Source organism: Schistocerca piceifrons, chromosome X (genome assembly GCF_021461385.2).
Source record: "Schistocerca piceifrons isolate TAMUIC-IGC-003096 chromosome X, iqSchPice1.1, whole genome shotgun sequence".
Taxonomy (NCBI): domain Eukaryota; kingdom Metazoa; phylum Arthropoda; class Insecta; order Orthoptera; family Acrididae; genus Schistocerca; species Schistocerca piceifrons.
The window spans coordinates 35,299,476-35,318,811 of NC_060149.1; positions in this window are offsets into that span (position 1 = coordinate 35,299,476).

The window sequence follows — 19,336 nt, forward strand, 5'->3', positions numbered from 1 at the left end:
ACTACTGCAATACAGCGAGCGCCACTACTGCCAGCAAAATAAAAGATTCAAACTACGGAAGGCACTAACTGCTGATAGGCATAGTTAGCAAATGAAAGATTTTAATAGAGAACAAACAATGTATTTACCTTAATAGTGTTGAAAAATCATAATATACATAGCAGTTCATGACATCCAGTCTTACAAATTTCAGGGGACGTTTCATATGTCGACCCTTACCCGAGGATACCTCACTGGAATCTTCTGATTTTTTCTTGTAGTTTGTGTAATTAGTGTAGCTTTTGTTTATTGCTAGCGCGTAATTATAGAGAGAATTTCCTTTGTAGTTGTAGTTTTTCATTGTCGGACACAGTTGTGGCATGCATGTAGATTTGCACCAAGTATTTCGCAGCTGCGCTTGCAATTAAATAGATATTATTTTCAGTGCTATGTTAATGTGTTCTCTTATTTTTGCTCTTCAAATTGTCTTTTTCTGTGTTGTCGTGTGAAATATTGTGACAATAATGGCGTGTGAAAAACGTAATACTAGGCTCCAAAGTAAACTGAGAAATGACAGTGAAGACAAAAGCAGTGTGTTAGCGCCACCGTGTAATGAATTAACTAATGTTCAACATTGTAATTTGGTAATTGTGCATAGGGAAATGGAGCGGGCGTCAAATAATGGTGTAAACAGTGAAACAGGTAGTGAACAGGGAAGCATTATCGATCGATCGGTCGGCAACAGCTCGCCTCAGGAATCGGGAATGACAGAACCCCATATTGCAAATACTGTAGATTCAGGTTTTGCGTCCTCGCCGTTTTCTCAAATAAGTCAAGACACATTTCCTGCTTTTCAAAATGCGAATATTGCCGGTTCAAATGCATTGTCGAATAGCACTGAGGAACATGTTTCAGACACCAGTGCATTGTTATTACAATTAATGCAACAAATGGGACAAAAGCTTCAAAAGTTAGACACAATGGAACAACACCAGAGACAAACACAGCAACAGTTAGACACAATGGAACAAAATCTTCAAAAGTTAGACACAATGGAACAAAATCAGAGACAAACACAGCAAAAGCTTCTAAAGTTAGACGCAATGTAACAAAATCTTCACACCACGCTTGAACAAACACGTGAAGATTTAACTACTGAGTTACATAAAATCGAATTGAAATGTCAAAAAGTCTGTAACGACGTAAAAACACAAATTTGTGAACATTTTCAACCTATTTTTTCGCGGCATGAAAATGCATTACAGAATCACGAAGCAGCCGTAAAAGAACTGCAAATTATTGTTCATGAAAATCATGAGACCTTGCAAGCTAAAATTGACTCAGTTGCATCTACCGATTCGGTTACGCAACTTGCAAAAACTCAGGAAAACTTAAAGGACACAGTAGAAAGACACATGGAGGAAATTAGTTCATTATCAGAGAAAGTAGTTGAACTTTCGGATCAGCTAAATAATTTATCTACGAATGTAGATGATAATCTGAAAGACACAAAACCGCTAGTCTTTAATGACATAGAAGAGTGCGAACAAATTAGGAAATTCAAACAAAGTCAGAATCAAATTATTATCAACACCAAAGAGAAATACGGGAAGTACAAGATCAGCTGACACAAGTAATACAAAAATTACATATTTCAGAGGACACTCGCGCTCCAACACGGGAAGAGGGGCTTAGAAAAATGGAACAACCACAAAATAATAACACAGGACACTTCGGAAATTATGAAAGAAATTGGCAAGTCACACCGAATTTTGAGATGGAACCGCGGAAACGATGTAACAATGACCGACATGTGACACGCCGACATGATGATTTTGACTATAAGGTGTTCCTTACTACACGTAAATTCAAAACATTTAAGAATTCTGGCAACGACATTCATCCACGAGCATGACTCCATCAATTCTCTCATTGTTTTCCACCCAACTGGTCATTAGAGCACAGATTAGAATTTATGTGTGGCTATTTAGAGAATGAACCAGCTGTAAGAATGCGATCGGTCATTCATGATTGTCACAAAAATGGTTCAAATGGCTCTGAGCACTATGGGACTCAACTGCTGAGGTCATTAGTCCCCTAGAACTTAGAACTAGTTAAACCTAACTAACCTAAGGACATCACAAACATCCATGCCCGAGGCAGGATTCGAACCTGCGACCGTAGCGGTCTTACGGTTCCAGACTGCAGCGCCTTTAACCGCACGGCCACTTCGGTCGGCCATGATTGTCACAGTGAAGGAGAATTTTATCATGCCTTCTGTAGTGATGTATCAAGACTGTTACGCCACACTAAAGTAGCCGAAAGAAAGGCACGCGTACACACACGCCGACGGGCGTCAAGTCTGGAACAGGATAACTATTGAATGGTAGCAAGAAAAGTACGTAGCTGCTTTATACTTAACTTTAATTATCCTTGTGATACATCTCTCTTGACTATACAAATGCGACTCGTAAGATACATGCACTGTTACAATTGGCGCCTTGCTAGGTCGTAGCCATGGACTTAGCAGAAGGCTATTCTAACTGTCTCTCGGCAAATGAGAGGAAGGCTTCGTCCGTATTGTCGCTAGCAATGTCGTCCGTACAACTGGGGCGAGTGCTCGTTCATATATTGAGACCTGCCTTGTGGTGGCGCTAGGTCTGCGATCACACAGTGGCGACACGCGGGTGCGACATGTACTAATTGGACCGCGGCCAATTTAAACTACCACCTAGCAAGTGTGGTGTCTGGCGGTGACACCACACCTTCCTCTCAACATATTGGTCTCAAGCTACACAAGACCGAGTAAAACATAGCATCATAATGATGAAACATTTCGAACAATCTGAATTTTCCAGTCTTGTGAAATATTTCGAAGACATGTTGCACAATAATCAGTACCTGTCAATAATTACACAAACTACAAGAAAAAATCAGAAGATTCCAGTGAGATATCCTGGCAGGGTCGCCATATGAAACGTCCCCTTTCTTAGAACAATTATACATGACTGTGCTTAAACTGACACACAATATTTTTAGCGCAACGCAATCTGACTTTCAAAATTCCCTACAAAAGAATGGCCCCGACTAACATTAACCTATACGTTTCACAAATCACTTACCTCACAAAAATCTTCGTTACTCGAACTACAGCAATACAGCGAGCGCCACTACTGCCAGCTAAATAAAAGATTCAAACTATGGAAGGCACTAACTACTGACAGGCATAGTTAGCAAATGAAAGATTTCAATAGAGAACAAACAATGTATTTACCTTAATAGTGTTGAAAAATCGTAATATACATAGCAGTTCATGACATCCAGTCTTACAAATTTCAAAACTCCGCCATTTCTCTCCCCACATCCACCACTGCTGGCGGCTCACCTCCAACTGCGCAACGCTACGCGCTGTTCACATCCAGCTGCCCAGCACTACAATGGCAGACAACAATGCAAACTAGCCACAGACTGCACACAGCACAGCCAGTGATTTTCATACAGAGCGCTACGTAACGTTGCCAGTAAGAAAACATAAACAGCCTACTTACAATTGATATTGTGAATCGTGTACCGTCAAGAGCGACGTTCATCATTAATGGATTAAAGTTAAGTATCAAACTACTTACGTCCGCTTTCTGAATTCTAATTCCTTGTCATGTTCCAGTCCTCACGTCAGTATAGTTCTTCCCTCCTCACGCCAGCCTGCGTGAGCTAAACGCGTGCATTTTGGCCTCCTCTAGTAACACGGTGTTGGCTCTCCGGCTAACACTACACATTCAGTATGCCGTAATTCAGCCATACACACGTAGTGAGTCTCCTGCATAATATAAGCATATACAGGGTGTTGGTTTTAAATTGAGACAACTAAATATCTCGAAAACGGCCCATCGTTCGATAAGTATGTTTTAGATAAAAAGTTAATAGTAGTAAAGGGGACTTCGGTCTGCGCTAGATCTGGTCTCCTCCTAACCTCCCTTTTTGCGTGGGCGTGATCAATTTTACATTTTAAAAATGGAAATACCCATTTTATTGCATATTCGGTTTCTACGCCAAAAAAATCGTATCGTTTACTCAAACCATTGCTTTCAATTCGTGACAGATGGCACTGTAATCGAAAAATATCAAGTGTGTCTCTTTTTACAATTAAGAACCGACGAGAATGAGATTTTCACTCTGCAGCTGAGTGTGCACTGATATGAAACTTCCTGGCAGATTAAAACTGTGTGCCGGACCGAGACTCGAACTCGGGACCGTTGCCTTTCACGGGCAAGTGTTCTACCATCTGAGTTACCGAGGCACGACTCACGTCCCGTCCTCACAGCTTTACTTCCGCTAGTACCTCGTCTCCTACTTTCTATACTTCACAGAAGCTCCCCTGCGAACCTTGCAGAACTAGCACTCCTGAAAGAAAGGATATTGCGGAGACATGGCTTAGCCACAGCCTGCGGGATGTTTCCAGGATGAGATTTTCACTCTGCAGCGGAGTGTGCGCTGATAGGTAACGCGAAAGGCAAAGGTCCCGAGTTCGAGTCTCGGTCCAGCGCACAGTTTTAATCTGCCAGGAAGTTTCAAGAGCCGACGAATTTGATTCTACATTTCATTTACGATGTAAATGTAAGCCTTTGTGACTTGACGCTTGATATTTGTGTTCAAACGTTACTTGAGTGTGATACAGGTAGTACAAGCCTCCTTTTAGCTGATCGTGCTACAGTTCAACACAGTTATTTTGCGAGTGTGGCAGTTGGACTTAAAGTCAAAACATCGAACGCATACGCTGGAATCAGAAAATGGTATAGGCAGTAGACTAATGTTGCGTCGGATTTTGTGGCCTGAAGATGTGATTTGGACTCAAGTAACAATCGCAGCAGGGTACAAATACTGAAGTTTAATTTCCCGTGTTGCTGGAACATTTCATGAATCAGGACAACTACAGTGGTCATGTTAACACTGGATTAGAGGCTAGTATATAACAATATGAATTTACTTGTAAGATACAGTGCATTAAGCGCCCGTCCGTTACTACATCATGAACATCATACAGTGATACGAAACGTATGACTTTTAGGTATTTTAGAATCAGTCTGGGTAACACGAACTGATACAATCTGGCCAAACTACTGCGTCAGGTCTTGCAATTCAGTGTAATAAATAACATTTATTTGGCTAGTATTGATAGAAAATACACAAATAATGAGTAACTATATTATGTCGAGCTATTAACACGTCTCACTTGCTCTTGCACATTGTAACCTGTAATTTGTAGATAGATTACCTGCATATGGCACATTAACTTGCAATCTAGGAACATTTATTGGTATAATAAGGGATGGACGTGAGGGTGTGTGATACGAGCTTCCGAGCTTCCGACAGTAGTGACGAGCCATCATCATTCACTCGACTTAGGTAGTGGTGCAAACGGAAATCAGCCGTAAAATATTTAAATACGTTAAGACCCAATATTGCGAATTAAGGCCGCTTTATTTACTCCACCACTATTTTGGACCAAAACTAAATTTTAACAACCACAGCAGACAAGAACAAGATTTGCATACCATGAGTCTCATGTAGCCTGCCTTAATCGCCATTGGTGTAGATGTAAATAAACTACTAATGCAAATTTACACGCATTTTTCACCCATATTTGGTCAAAATAAATTAGTGATGGATGAAGAGATACTCCAGGCAACACAGCAGCCGTTCCCGTAGAACTAACGACAGTCATAATCCTAAAAATAGCGGTAAATAAGATTCAGAACCATCGCCTGATTATATAGCTTAATGCCTACTCCGAAACCTTAGCAAGGTTACTGAACGACAGATTATTAACCTTTCGTGCCCAAGTCGGCTTAGAAGGCTAGGGTAGCAATAGGTTCTTTACTTAACTATTAATTCATGAGGTTTGGTCTCTCCGAATTTTGTAAGAATACACATGCATTACCTATCTATCTAGTGTTGAACTATAAACGCTATTTCGTCTAGGAATTCGTAGACTTCAACACTGTCTATGGCTAAGGCATCTATAAGTTTCTAATGCAAATATTGACGGAAATGAGATTCGTGAACAAGTTATCCACATCATATTTGTGTATCAATGTCGAAGTCTTTCTAAGTTTAATTTAAAATTAACTGAATGTATCTACCACAGTGGGCTATATGGCACAGTTGTCCTTGTGTCACCCATTCATACTAGTATTTGAAAAAAGTATCTGTTTGTACTTATGAATTCAAAATTGGTGTCTTACAATATTTATGATAATAATGATAATAATAATAATAATAGCAATAACTTTTCAAACTATTTTCGTTACTGGGTCAGATTCGAATCTTTTCGTTTCTAACCCTGAAAAATATGACCCTGAAAATATGATTTTACGCCTCAGGAAGTAATTAACCCAGGTTTGGAAACACTGATGTAAGCTGACCTCCATTACCCCACCCATTAAATTGACTATCATTGCCGCATCCTGTAAACTTAGCATCGTAGCACCACCCTGTAAACTGTCTTTGGTCCATTGGCATCGCACATCAAGTGACCATCTTTGTCTCAGTAGCATTCAACATGCGTTATGGATAATGGTAGTCACCTTATCGACTAATTGTTATTGTCCCCACTAACATGACGATTTGTAGGGTAGTTTTTTAAAATACTAATTTAACAAAAAAATGGTTCAAATGGCTCTGAGCACTATGCGACTTAACTTCTGAGGTCATCAGTCGCCTAGACCTTAGAACTAACTAAACCTAACCAACCTAAGGACATCACACACATCCATGCACGAGGCAGCTAATTTAACATGGCAATGTATATGTCAGTTCCTTGCAATTTTGCTGAAACTTAGTGATGTATGGTGCAAATAATTGCCGTTTTCCTATAAAATGATGATGTGTTGTACAGTTTGCTCTTATTTATCTGTAACATGGGGCTGTATGGATTATTTGCACCAATATCACCGTAAGAGTGTTAATGTACTGGGAAATTTGTTGTAATTTTTAATAACATTGGCAAAACATTGTAGTTTTGCCGATGAGGGGAGACATATGCAGCAATCTGTTACAGTTTACCTATAAAATGATGTATGCGGCACTTTGTTAAATTTTTTACAATTTTGTTGTAACATGTCACTGTGCAGTGCCTTTTGTTACAATTTTGTGTCACATTGTCAATGCATAGGGCCAATTGTCAGAGTTTTGCTGTAAATGCAATGTGAGACGCAGTTTGTTGCAATAATGTGTATCAAGCACACATACTGATGAATGGGCCATTTGTTACTATGTTTGCTATAACAGGGGTAATTAGTGGCCATCTCATGTTATTTCACTTATGTGGCAATTTGTTAAAATCTCTTCCATCAGTCATAAAATATGCAGTTTTAATTGTATTCAACGTGTCAGCTAACCATCATTGCCCCACAACAGTATTTGGGGTAACACTAGTCACCCTGCACAATGACCATTATTACCCCACCGACTAAATTGTCCATAAATGTCCCACCTGACAGTATCCAGAGGTAATGACACTCACCCCTAAATCTAATTAGCTTTGCACCACTCTGTAAATGTATTACCATTCCCCCACCATGTTAACTGACCGTCATCGCCCCACTTGGGAACTGACCATGATTACCTTACCCTGTAAACCGACCGCCAGTGTTCAGACTAGAAAACTGAGCACATTGCCCAATGGACTATAACATTGAATGGACTATCACTGATTCACCCAGTAAACTGACCATCATTTCCACACCCTACATACTGACCATCATTGCCCCACCAATAGAGTGACACCATTGCCCAAGCACTTAAACTGACGACCGTAGCCTCACCTGTAAATTGATCAGTCGTTTCCCAACTGTAATAGCCATCAGTTACTTACCCTGTAAACTGGTTATCATATCCCTCCTATAAACTGACCGTCATTGCGCTACCCTATAAACTGACCATAATTCCCCTCCTATAAACTGGCTATCATTGACCTAGCATGCAAGATGAACATCATTGTGCCAGCACTATCCACCATACGTTTGGGATAATGTTTCTGTCCATATCAAATGGCTCTGAGCACTATGGGACTTAACATCTATGGTCATCAGTCCCCTAGAACTTAGAACTACTTAAACCTAACTAACCTAAGCACATCACACAACACCCAGTCATCACGAAGCAGAGAAAATCCCTGACCCCGCTGGGAATCGAACCCGGGAACCCGGGAGCGGGAAGCGAGAACGTTACCGCACGACCACGAGCTGCGGACTCTCTCCATATCATCTCATCATCACTACTTCAATATAATCTACCAATGCGTGAGTAATTATTTAAAATTTTGCTGTAAAATGGTGATGTAGGCAGAGATGCGTCAAGTAGTCTCCACTGTGCAATAGCATAAGTTGTCATTACGAACGGAAGGTGACCAGCGTTTCGTGTTGCAATTTAAAATGAATAATCTAGCCTAGGGCAACTATAGTGTTTGGCTAACTTCTAAAATTAGTAGACAGCGTAGTACTTCTAGCTCTTACATACACAGCTGTGTATTTCTATTGTTTGGTTTGCAGTTTCAAAGAAACGTAAGGTATTTACCACTGTGTGATAACATGTCTGTATTATCAGCAGAAAATGATTAGCATTTTGTTCCTCAAGATGAAATTAATACCCTGGCATGATGGTCACCATAATGTTTAGCTCACTCTGATATTGGTTTTAGCCAGTCTAAGACCAGTTTGTGAAAAGTGGCACAGTCAATTTAGATATGGAAATAATACTGTTTAATTTGGCATCAGTATCATGTTATTCTCGTTTGTAAGTGCACTGTCAGCTCTAAGTTAGATCAGCATTAGTGTCCATGTGGGCTTTGGAATGTTATAGAAATATTATTTGCACATTTTAATTCTTTTATGCCTGGTACTTAATCAAACTAAGCTCACAGACTAACCAATAAATTATGTCACTAGTGTTAATAAATGAACCAGGTGTATTTTCAAGAGAAATACAGGCATTCAGGCGTGGAAAAATTTTAATTTAGTATCCCTTTTACCTCGTCAGTTGTGGACAGATATTGGATTTCTGTCATCAATAAGTGCAGCTTAATCTGTGAGTTTTATCAGTAGTGATAGTATGAGAGCCACGTGGATTTTTGGTTAATATTAGAGAACAATATGATTACAGTGGTAGCACCGTATTTGTCTTGTGCTCAAAATCGTCACGTGTTTGAGATATTATTTTACTTTGATTTCAGATCAATTTTTGTTCGCTATCAAAGATCTGTGATTAAACTTGACTTCTGCGATAAGCAACGTCCATCTGTTTTGTACTAAAATTTTTCCTTATCTGATAAATAATTTCATTTTGGTTCAAGGAGCGTGTTTTCGAGATACGAACTTTCATATTTGCGCGTTTCGTCTCTGTCTTTGTCTCCATTGTACTTCACGTAAACATTTCGCGTATTCTGAAGTTCTCTTTCAGTATCACAGAAATATCTAATTTAAGTGATATAATAGATTAACTTTCTGACTGCTACAAACAAGCTCGCTGCATTATGTGCTGAGCGCGGCTTTGTTGTCACCACATACTGCAACCTGCGCTGAGAGACCGTGTCCCGGCCGCTACCAGCTTGCTGGCTCTGCAGCACAGTCCGGCTCTGCAGCACGGTCCGGCTCGCCTGTGGTGAATAATTCTGGAGTGTTGGGCTTGACGACGTCGTCTGTCGCTCTGGGTTTCACCACCCTCGGTACAAAATAGACTCAGTTACTCTGAAAAGTAAAGTATTTCATTTTTATGGTCATGTGGAAACGAATTACTGCGTAAACAAACACGCAAGTAGATTATCAGAACAAATAAGCGCCGCGGTCACAAATATTAAGACAAAATTGACCAGGTTTCAACGCTACTATGAGCGTCGTCTTCAGAATTAAACTAACTGTTCTAAAACGTATTAGGTATATAATACATTAATAAAACTAAAGTTTGTACTGACTGGAAAGAGAAGCAGTACTTACAAGTCACATTTTAAAAAATCTAAGCCGGAAAGGCGACGTCATGAATAGTTGTAAATAAGATGGCGAGTCGCTAAGGGCTCCTCGTACTTGAATGAACAAGGGTTGCAAGAGAGTCTTGTTGCAACAAGAAATAGAATAGCGCTCGGTACTTTGGAGAGAGGTTAAGTACAATGTCAAAATAGTGTTCTGTTGCAGGAGGCTGAGCAAAGGGCACTTGATGTACACTCCTGGAAATTGAAATAAGAACACCGTGAATTCATTGTCCCAGGAAGGGAAAACTTTATTGACACATTCCTGGGGTCAGATACATCACATGATCACACTGACAGAACCACAGGCACATAGACACAGGCAACAGAGCATGCACAATGTCGGCACTAGTACAGTGTATATCCACCTTTCGCAGCAATGCAGGCTGCTATTCTCCCATGGAGACGATCGTAGAGATGCTGGATGTAGTCCTGTGGAACGGCTTGCCATGCCATTTCCACATGGCGCCTCAGTTGGACCAGCGTTCGTGCTGGACGTGCAGACCGCGTGAGACGACGCTTCATCCAGTCCCAAACATGCTCAATGGGGGACAGATCCGGAGATCTTGCTGGCCAGGGTAGTTGACTTACACCTTCTAGAGCACGTTGGGTGGCACGGGATACATGCGAACGTGCATTGTCCTGTTGGAACAGCAAGTTACCTTGCCGGTCTAGGAATGGTAGAACGATGGGTTCGATGACGGTTTGGATGTGCCATGCACTATTCAGTGCCCCCTCGACGATCACCAGTGGTGTACGGCCAGTGTAGGAGATCGCTCCCCACACCATGATGCCGGGTGTTGGCCCTGTGTGCCTCGGTCGTATGCAGTCCTGATTGTGGCGCTCACCTGCACGGCGCCAAACACGCATACGACCATCATTGGCACCAAGGCAGAAGCGACTCTCATCGCTGAAGACGACACGTCTCCATTCGTCCCTCCATTCACGCCTGTCGCGACACCACTGGAGGCGGGCTGCACGATGTTGGGGCGTGAGCGGAAGACGGCCTAACGGTGTGCGGGACCGTAGCCCAGCTTCATGGAGACGGTTGCGAATGGTCCTCGCCGATACCCCAGGAGCAACAGTGTCCCTAATTTGCTGGGAAGTGGCGGTGCGGTCCCCTACGGCACTGCGTAGGATCCTACGGTCTTGGCGTGCATCCGTGCGTCACTGCGGTCCGGTCCCAGGTCGACGGGCACGTGCACCTTCCGCCGACCACTGGCGACAACATCGATGTACTGTGGAGACCTCACGCCCCACGTGTTGAGCATTTCGGTGGTACGTCCACCCGGCCTCCCGCATGCCCACTATACGCCCTCGCTCAAAGTCCGTCAACTGCACATACGGTTCACGTCCACGCTGTCGCGGCATGCTACCAGTGTTAAAGACTGCGATGGAGCTCCGTATGCCACGGCAAACTGGCTGACACTGACGGCGGCGGTGCACAAATGCTGCGCAGCTAGCGCCATTCGACGGCCAACACCGCGGTTCCTGGTGTGTCCGCTGTGCCGTGCGTGTGATCATTGCTTGTACAGCCCTCTCGCAGTGTCCAGAGCAAGTATGGTGGGTCTGACACACCGGTGTCAATGTGTTCTTTTTTCCATTTCCAGGAGTGTATTTTTGAGAGGGTTACCGGCGCATATGTCACGGAAAGTGCGTGAAGGGAATCCGAAAGATTTGTATTCGGCCATTCAGCTGGCAGTTCAGTGGGAGGAAATAGACGTGGCAACAGGGGTACGCAAGAGGCAAACTGTATTTCCAGCAGGTATAAAATGTTATAAGTGTGGTCGTATGGGACATGAGCAGAGACAATGTACCCAGTGACCAAGGAATAGAGGAAGCGTGGAGGATGCAGAAGTGGAGATAGGAGAGGTAGACAATCGTTAAGTGGCAGAGGGAGCCCCAAGGCTCACCTAAGGGAGCTCCCGTTTAATTTCAATGCTACGAATACGTATGCTGAGGTGGAATGTTCAGTGGTAGGATCCGTAGGAACTAAAAAGTTTAAGATTTTGTTGGGCACAGGGGCGCAAGTGTTAGTGGCTACTAAGAATACAATGGGATGAAGGACGTTAGATCCACCACGTTATAGGTTGCGTGGAGTGGGGGATAAGGAGGTGTGCGGCTGGTCCCGGCGGAGGTTCGAATCCTCCCTCGGGCATGGATGTGTGTGTTTGTCCTTAGGATAATTTAGGTTAAGTAGTGTGTAAGCGTAGGGACTGATGACCTTAGCAGTTAAGTCCCATAAGATTTCACACACATTTGAACATTTTTTGGATAAGGAGGTCACGCCTTTGGGGTCGGTGACAGTTGACTTTCGCATAGAGAAAGTCCGATTTAGTGCGTGCATGTAGGTGGTGCCATGGGAGAGCGAGTGCTACGACATGATCCTAGGAGTATATTTCTTGCATCAACATCATGCCAAAATTGACGTTGGACAACGAACTGTAGAACTTGTTGGAATGTTATTTCCGCTAGGGGCAACTGTTGTCAATGCAGAGCTGTCGCGAGGGGCGTTCAACGTAATGAACAAACCAATTGAACCGTGTACATTAGCATTAAGGCTTAATTCGCATGAGTGATTGTCTAGAGGCACGGGGAAGTCGCTTTGGGTAAGTGTGGAGTCGAATCTACCTGTGGGTACAGTATGTGTTATTGAGCCATTGAAGGATAATGAAGATTTCGGTTCACTGGGTGGTTTTGTGAAATGTAGTGTTGTACGCGTACAGGAGGAGAACGACGGGCTAGTAGTTCCCGTGAACGTGGATAATTTTAGCGCTGTAGATGCGAATTTGAGGAAAGAGTTTCGGTAGCAAATTTGGATGTGCCAGATGAGGAAGACTCGTGTTTGAGATGTAGGCAAAGCGATCAACCACTAACTGCCGATAGAGCTGCATTGCGTGACAAAATTAAGCATTTGAAAGGAGAAGAAAGAGAGCATATGAAAGAATGATTGTGGGAATCTAAGAATTTGTTTTTTCCGCAAGGGCCGTTATCAGAACCTCCATTAGTTCAACATAGGATACCAACAGGGAATGAAGCACCGGTTTACCGCAAGCCATACAGATACCGAGGTATTTGGAGCCGATTGTGGATGATTTCATTGATCAGCAGCTTTCAGACGGTATTATAGAGCATAGTAATAGTTGCTGGGGAGCAGGCATTCTCGTTGTGCCTAAAAATCTATGGATGAAACTAAGAAATACAAGTTCTGTGTGACTACCAGTACCTCAATAATAAGACAGTAACGGACGCATACCCCACTCCAAACATATGGAGACTTTGGATCACTCAGAACAGTGCCAGTACTTTTCTACGATGCATTTGACAAGTGGTTATCATTAGTTAGAGATGCCTCCAGAGGACCGTCCAAAAACTGCTTTCTCTACACCTATAGGCCACTACCAGTACATTAGAATGACATTCGGTTTTAAAAACGCTCCGGCAACGTTTCAGAGGTTGTTAGAAAGTGTCTTGAGCGATTTGAAACCACGGTAGTGTCTTGTCTATTTGGATGACGTTAAAGTGTTTTCAAGTAGTATAGAGCAACATAGACAGCGGTTAAGGGAAGTGTTTATGAGGTTAAGAGTAGATCGTTTGTCATTGAGCCTGGAGAAAGTAATATAGTTTGGTCATATTGTCAGTAAGGACGGAGTGCGAAAAGATTCGAGGTTGGCACAGGTTGTAAGGGATTTTCGGGAACCGAAAACCGTTAAGGAAGTGCAGTCATTTATCGGATATTGCAATTTCTATCGGAAGTTCGTGAAGGGGTTTACAGATTTAGCACAGCCGTTGACACGATTGTTACGGAAGGGTGTGAAATCTGAGGGGAGAGAAGAATGTCAGAAAGCGTTTGGTAAACTGAAATAAGTGTTAACATCAAGTCCGGTTCTTGTGCTTCCAGATTTTTAAAAGGAGTTTATACTACCATGCGATGCATCGAATCAAGTATTAGGGTGTGTTCTTAGGCACGAAATTGATGGGAAAGAACATCCTGTAGCCTATGCGTCTAGGCAGTTGAATGCAGCGGAGAGGAATTACCAAAAAATAGAGAGGGAGATGCTTAGCGTAATCTATGGAATAACGTATTTTAAATGTTATTTATATGGGAGGAGATTTCGAGCAGTGACAGATCATGCCCCGTTAAGTGGTTGTTGGGGTTGAAGGATCCGTCTACTAGACTCGCTTGATGGGCTGTGAGGCTTGGTGAATTCGACTACGAGGTGGTGTACAAGCGTGGGTAGAAGCACGGTAATGCGGATGCACTAAGTAGGAAGTTGGCAAAAGTACAAGTCATAGGTTATAACCTAGCAGTATGGCAAAAATTACAGGACGAAGACAACGATTGTAAATTGTATCGGACACAGCCACATTTTAATGTGTACGTGTCTTCTGTGCAGGGAAACGAAGTTAGGGCCAAGGGTAGTAGTGCCAGCGAAGTTCAGGGAATAGGTTTTAAAGGAAGCACACGATCACGTGTTATCCGGCCATGGAGGGTGTAGAGCTACGAATACGAGAGTGGCGGAGAGGTATTGGTGGAGAGGTAGGAAAGGAGATGTAGATCAGTATGTCAGGAATAGTATAGCATGTGCGCGGAGAGTAGATTTGAGTCGGAAACAGATACAGCTACGCCGGCCGGGGTGGCCGAGCCGTTCTCGGCGCTACAGTCTGGAACCGCGAGGCCGCTGCGGTCGCAGGTTCGAATCCTGCCTCGGGCATGGGTGTGTGTGATGTCCTTAGGTTAGTTAGGTTTAAGTAGTTCTACGTTCTAGGGGACTGATGACCTTAGAAGTTAAGTGCCATAGTGCTCAGAGCCTTTTGAACCATTTTGAAGATACAGCTACAACGATTACCGGAAGCAACATGTCAATTCTCTTTTCTGGGGATTGATGTCTTAGGATCTTTTAGGCGAACACCATCGGGGAACAGATTCGTTCTCACAGTACTAGACCATTTTTCGAGGTATGTTTAGACGGTGGCTATGCCAAATCAACAGGCAGCAATTGTCGCCCAAGCGTTAGTAAATAACTCGATTTTGAAGTTTGGTGTACCGGAGACAATAATTACTGACCAAGGAACCAACTTCATGCCGGATTTAATGAAACAACTATGTAAATTGTTGAACGTAAATAAGTTGAGAACGAGCGTATTGCATCCACAGGCGAACGGAAGGACATAACAGGGAAAAAACCATCCAGATGGCAGAATGCTGCGGTCTGGAGAGACAGATCGGTCAGATAATTGTCACATTGCTATAGATCATAACAATATGCAGTGATGGGAGTGATTAATTCATTTAATAATGAATGTAATTGTATTTACAAATGGAACACTTTATCCATGGTAGCGTTTAGTGTGGGTTACACAGTAACTTATTTGATATGTTGTAAAAAACTTGCAGTCCAACACTGCAACCATGGACTGCAAGTTTCTTACAAAATAATGCTTCATGGTCATTCACAATTAATAAGTGCCTCAATGCACCAGAATTGTATTACAACAGCCTTACCTCAATTAAAAAAAAAAAATGGTTCAAATGGCTCTGAGCACTATGGGACTTAACTTCTGAGGTCATCAGTCCCCTAGAACTTAGAACTACTTAAACCTGACTAACCTAAGGACATCACACACATCCCTGCCCGAGGCAGGATTCGAACCTGCGATCGCAGCGAACCCTTTTTACTTTTGTATGTAAAATATAACAGTCTTAGTCGCTGGTCGGTACCAGGCACACAGGCACCCGTGGATGACTAGCACTGGTTGTCAAATTTTCCTAACCATCCTCCCTCTCACCACCCTTGGCCCTGTAGGCGCCTTGCTAATTATTTTCTCACGCCTCGATCCGTGCCTACTTTCCGTAACCAAACGTTACGACACTTGTATCGCTCGGAAAGCTTGAAAATAAACGTTGGGATAATCTACAGTGTTGTCAACCTTAACAGGACTGTCTGCGGATCTTTGGTACAGAGCCGAGTGGAGTGTCTGAATCAGAGGCTGAGACGGTTCTGCGACCGTGTGGGCTGCAGATTCCTCGACTTGCGCGACAGGGTGGTGGGGTTTCGGGTTCCGCTGGATAGGTCAGGAATCCACTACACACAGCAGGCGGCTACACGGGTAGCAGGGGTTGTGTGGCGTGGACTGGGCGGTTTTTTAGGTTAGATGGCATCGGGCAAGTACAGAAAGGGCAACAGCCTCAAAGGGTGCGGGGCAGAGTCAGGACATGCGGGGACCAAGCAACAATCGGTATTGTAATTGTAAACTGTCGAAGCTGAGCTGGTAAAGTTCCGGAACTTCAAGTGCTGATAGAAAGCACCGAAGCTGAAATCGTTATAGGTACGGAAAGCTGGCAGAAGCCAGAGATAAATTGTGCCGAAATTTTTACAAAGGCACAGACGGTGTTTAGAAAGGACAGATTGCATGCAACCGGTGGCGGCGTGTTTGTCGCTGTTAGTAGTAGTTTATCCTGTAGTGAAATAGAAGTCCCCTAGAACTTAGAACTACTTAAACCTAACTAAGCTAAGGACATCACACACATCCATGCCCGAGGCAGGATTCGAACCTGCAATCGTAGCGGTCGCGCGGTTCCAGACTGAACGCCTAGAACCGCTCGGCCACACCGGCCGGCCAACACGACAAAGGCTGCATGCTATTGGAATGACGGATTCCCCCCTTTGCCCACGTTGCCACCTCGCGAACAATGACGAACACCGTTTAATATGTGGATCGGCGTTAGAAGTATGGCTTCTAGTGCTGAAGATCCTCGCCTGCTACCTACGTATCGCGCCTCTCACAGTTGAGCCACGGCTCCTCCTTTGTCCGGATGATACTTATTTCCCGCCTGCGAAGACTCACGCTCTCACATGGTTTAAAGGCATGTAAGAGATGGGGCCCCTCCACGCCCGCACCAACGTGGTGACCAAACCAAAAGTTCTACTGTCACCTCCGTAAACATGTTAGTTATCTAGTAACTGGATCACAGGATGCTGGGCTGTGATGTTGTCCGTGCGTCTGGGTAAGACTACGCATTAACACGGTCCATCAGGTGATAGATAGTGGACGAAACGCGAGTGAGGGTAGCGAGTTGAAGAGCAGAGGGAAAAAAGTGCCATGGCTCGTGCCGTGGGAAAAAAAACCACTGCAACAGTGGGATGGGTAGTAAGAGCAGTAGTGGCTTACTAGCTGCGAAAGTTCATGCAAGGTTGGATTTGCTAGTATGGGTATTGTGCATCATTACCGTGGCAAGCGATGGCGATGTATCCCAGTTGCTGCAGCCGCTACATTCCTGGAACAATCAAGATCGTTATACAGTAGTGGGAGATCGGCCATAGATTATTTCACTGTGTGGGGGGTGTGTGGAGCTTGTCTGCATGCAGTGTACGGTACGGCTTCCCTGCGTGGTGCCAGTTATTCGGCCGTGTATTCCAGCTGGATATCCACTAACGGCGTCTGATTAACAGGGGCTCACCTGTACCGTTATGTTTGCGTATGGTTGGCCATAGATGTTAGGTCCTTACAAGTATGTTTTTTGGTCTTTTATGTTTCCATCTATGGTTGTGGTCGTAGTTCCCTGGGGAACGGGTTCTGCGAATGTCTGCAGTTTCTGTATAGTCTTGTGGTGAGTTTGTGGATTACCTCCGTGAGAGTCTCAAGTCGGTATTCCCGGTGAAGGTCCGCGATGCGTGTGTATCGTGGAGCATTGCTTATGATTTTGAGTACTTCGTTTTGTATGAGCTGCAGTCGGCGCAGGCGTGTAGGTGCAGCGTATCCCCAGACAGGACCTGCGTACGTCATCAGGGGTCGGATAAGTGTCATGTACATGGACCTCGACACCCTTCTGTTCAGTGTGCTACGCCTGTTGAGCATAGGATAGAGCTGTTTGAGCCTCGCGCTAGCTCGGTTGGTCATGTGTTATATGTGGTCCCCCCAGAGTAGTTTCCGGTCCAGCCAGACACCGAGGTATTTGACTTTCTCGCGGAAACGTATTGGACGTGCATGTAGAGTTATTGGTCTGCAGTAGCGGTGTTTGCGCAGTTGCTTCGGTTTTCTAGTGAACAGAACGGCTTCACACTTGTCGACGTTTACTCTAACACGCCATTTCTCCAACCAAGGCTCGGCCACTGTGAGTGCAGTCTGTAGGCGTGACGTAATGTTTGATGGTTTCCAATCTTGCGCTAGGATGGCTGTGTCATCCGTGTAGATTGCCATCATTGTGTTCTGTGTGGTTGGGAGATCGTTTATGTAGAGGTTAAACAGTAGGGGCCCTAGGATGCTTCCCTGGGGTACTCACGCGTGTATACCGTGTCATGTTGATTGTTTTCCCTGCACGTCAGTGTTGAAACTCCTGCCTGTGAGGCATGAGTGTATTAGACGCAGCAGCCCGTCGGGGAATCCCGCGTCGCTGAGTTTGCGGATGAGGCCGTTGTGCCATAAACGGTCGAAAGCCTTTTCGATGTTCAGGAACACTGCCCCTGTAGCTTTGTTTATGTTGAAGCCATGTGTTATATGTTCAACGACCCGTAGGAGTTGTTGTGTTGTGGAGTGGTGATTCCTGAAGCCGAATTGCTCCGGTCTCCGGATGTCATTTGTTGTGCAGTGCCTAGTGATGCGTTTCAGGATCACCTTCTCAACAATCTTACTGAGCGAGCTCAGAAGGCTGATGGGTCGGTAATTTTGTGGGAGGCTGTGGTCTTTCCCCGGCTTCCTGAACATCAGGACATTGGCCGTCTTCCAAAAGGCGGGGAAGTGTTGATGTTTTAGTATGGCATTCGTTACGTGTATTAGGTACTCAGTTGCTTTATCCGTGAACTCCTGGAGGACACGGTTTTGAATGCCATCATGACCAGGGGCTTTCCTAGCAGCGGAATGCATTATAGCCCAGGAGACTTCGGCTGTGCTAGCATGTCGAATGTCGTCGAGCGATGGTTGGGCTAGAATGCGTGTAACCTCTTGGTCAGTAGCAAGTGTGAACACTGGATTTGATGGTACCAGGTTCGGTGTGAATGATACTGCGAGTGTTCGGGTCATTAGTTCTGCTTTCTCTTCCGCTGAGTATGCAGGTCCATCAGGCCCTTGAAGCGTTGGGGTGTATATTTTCTCCCTGGTGAAGTGTCGGGCTAGTTGCCACACGCCAGGTCGTGCGGTGTCCAGCCCTTCGAGTTTTTGGTTCCACTGTTGTGTTCTATGTGTTTGTATTTTATCGTGTATGATGCCCTGTAGTCTGTTAATGTGCCTTTTGAAGTACGGACGCCTGGTGCGCTGCCATTGTCTCCTAAGGCGATTCCTCATTGAGATTAGGTCCAGGATTTCCTGGGGCAGGGCCGCACTGCGTTGTTGTGAGGTGCG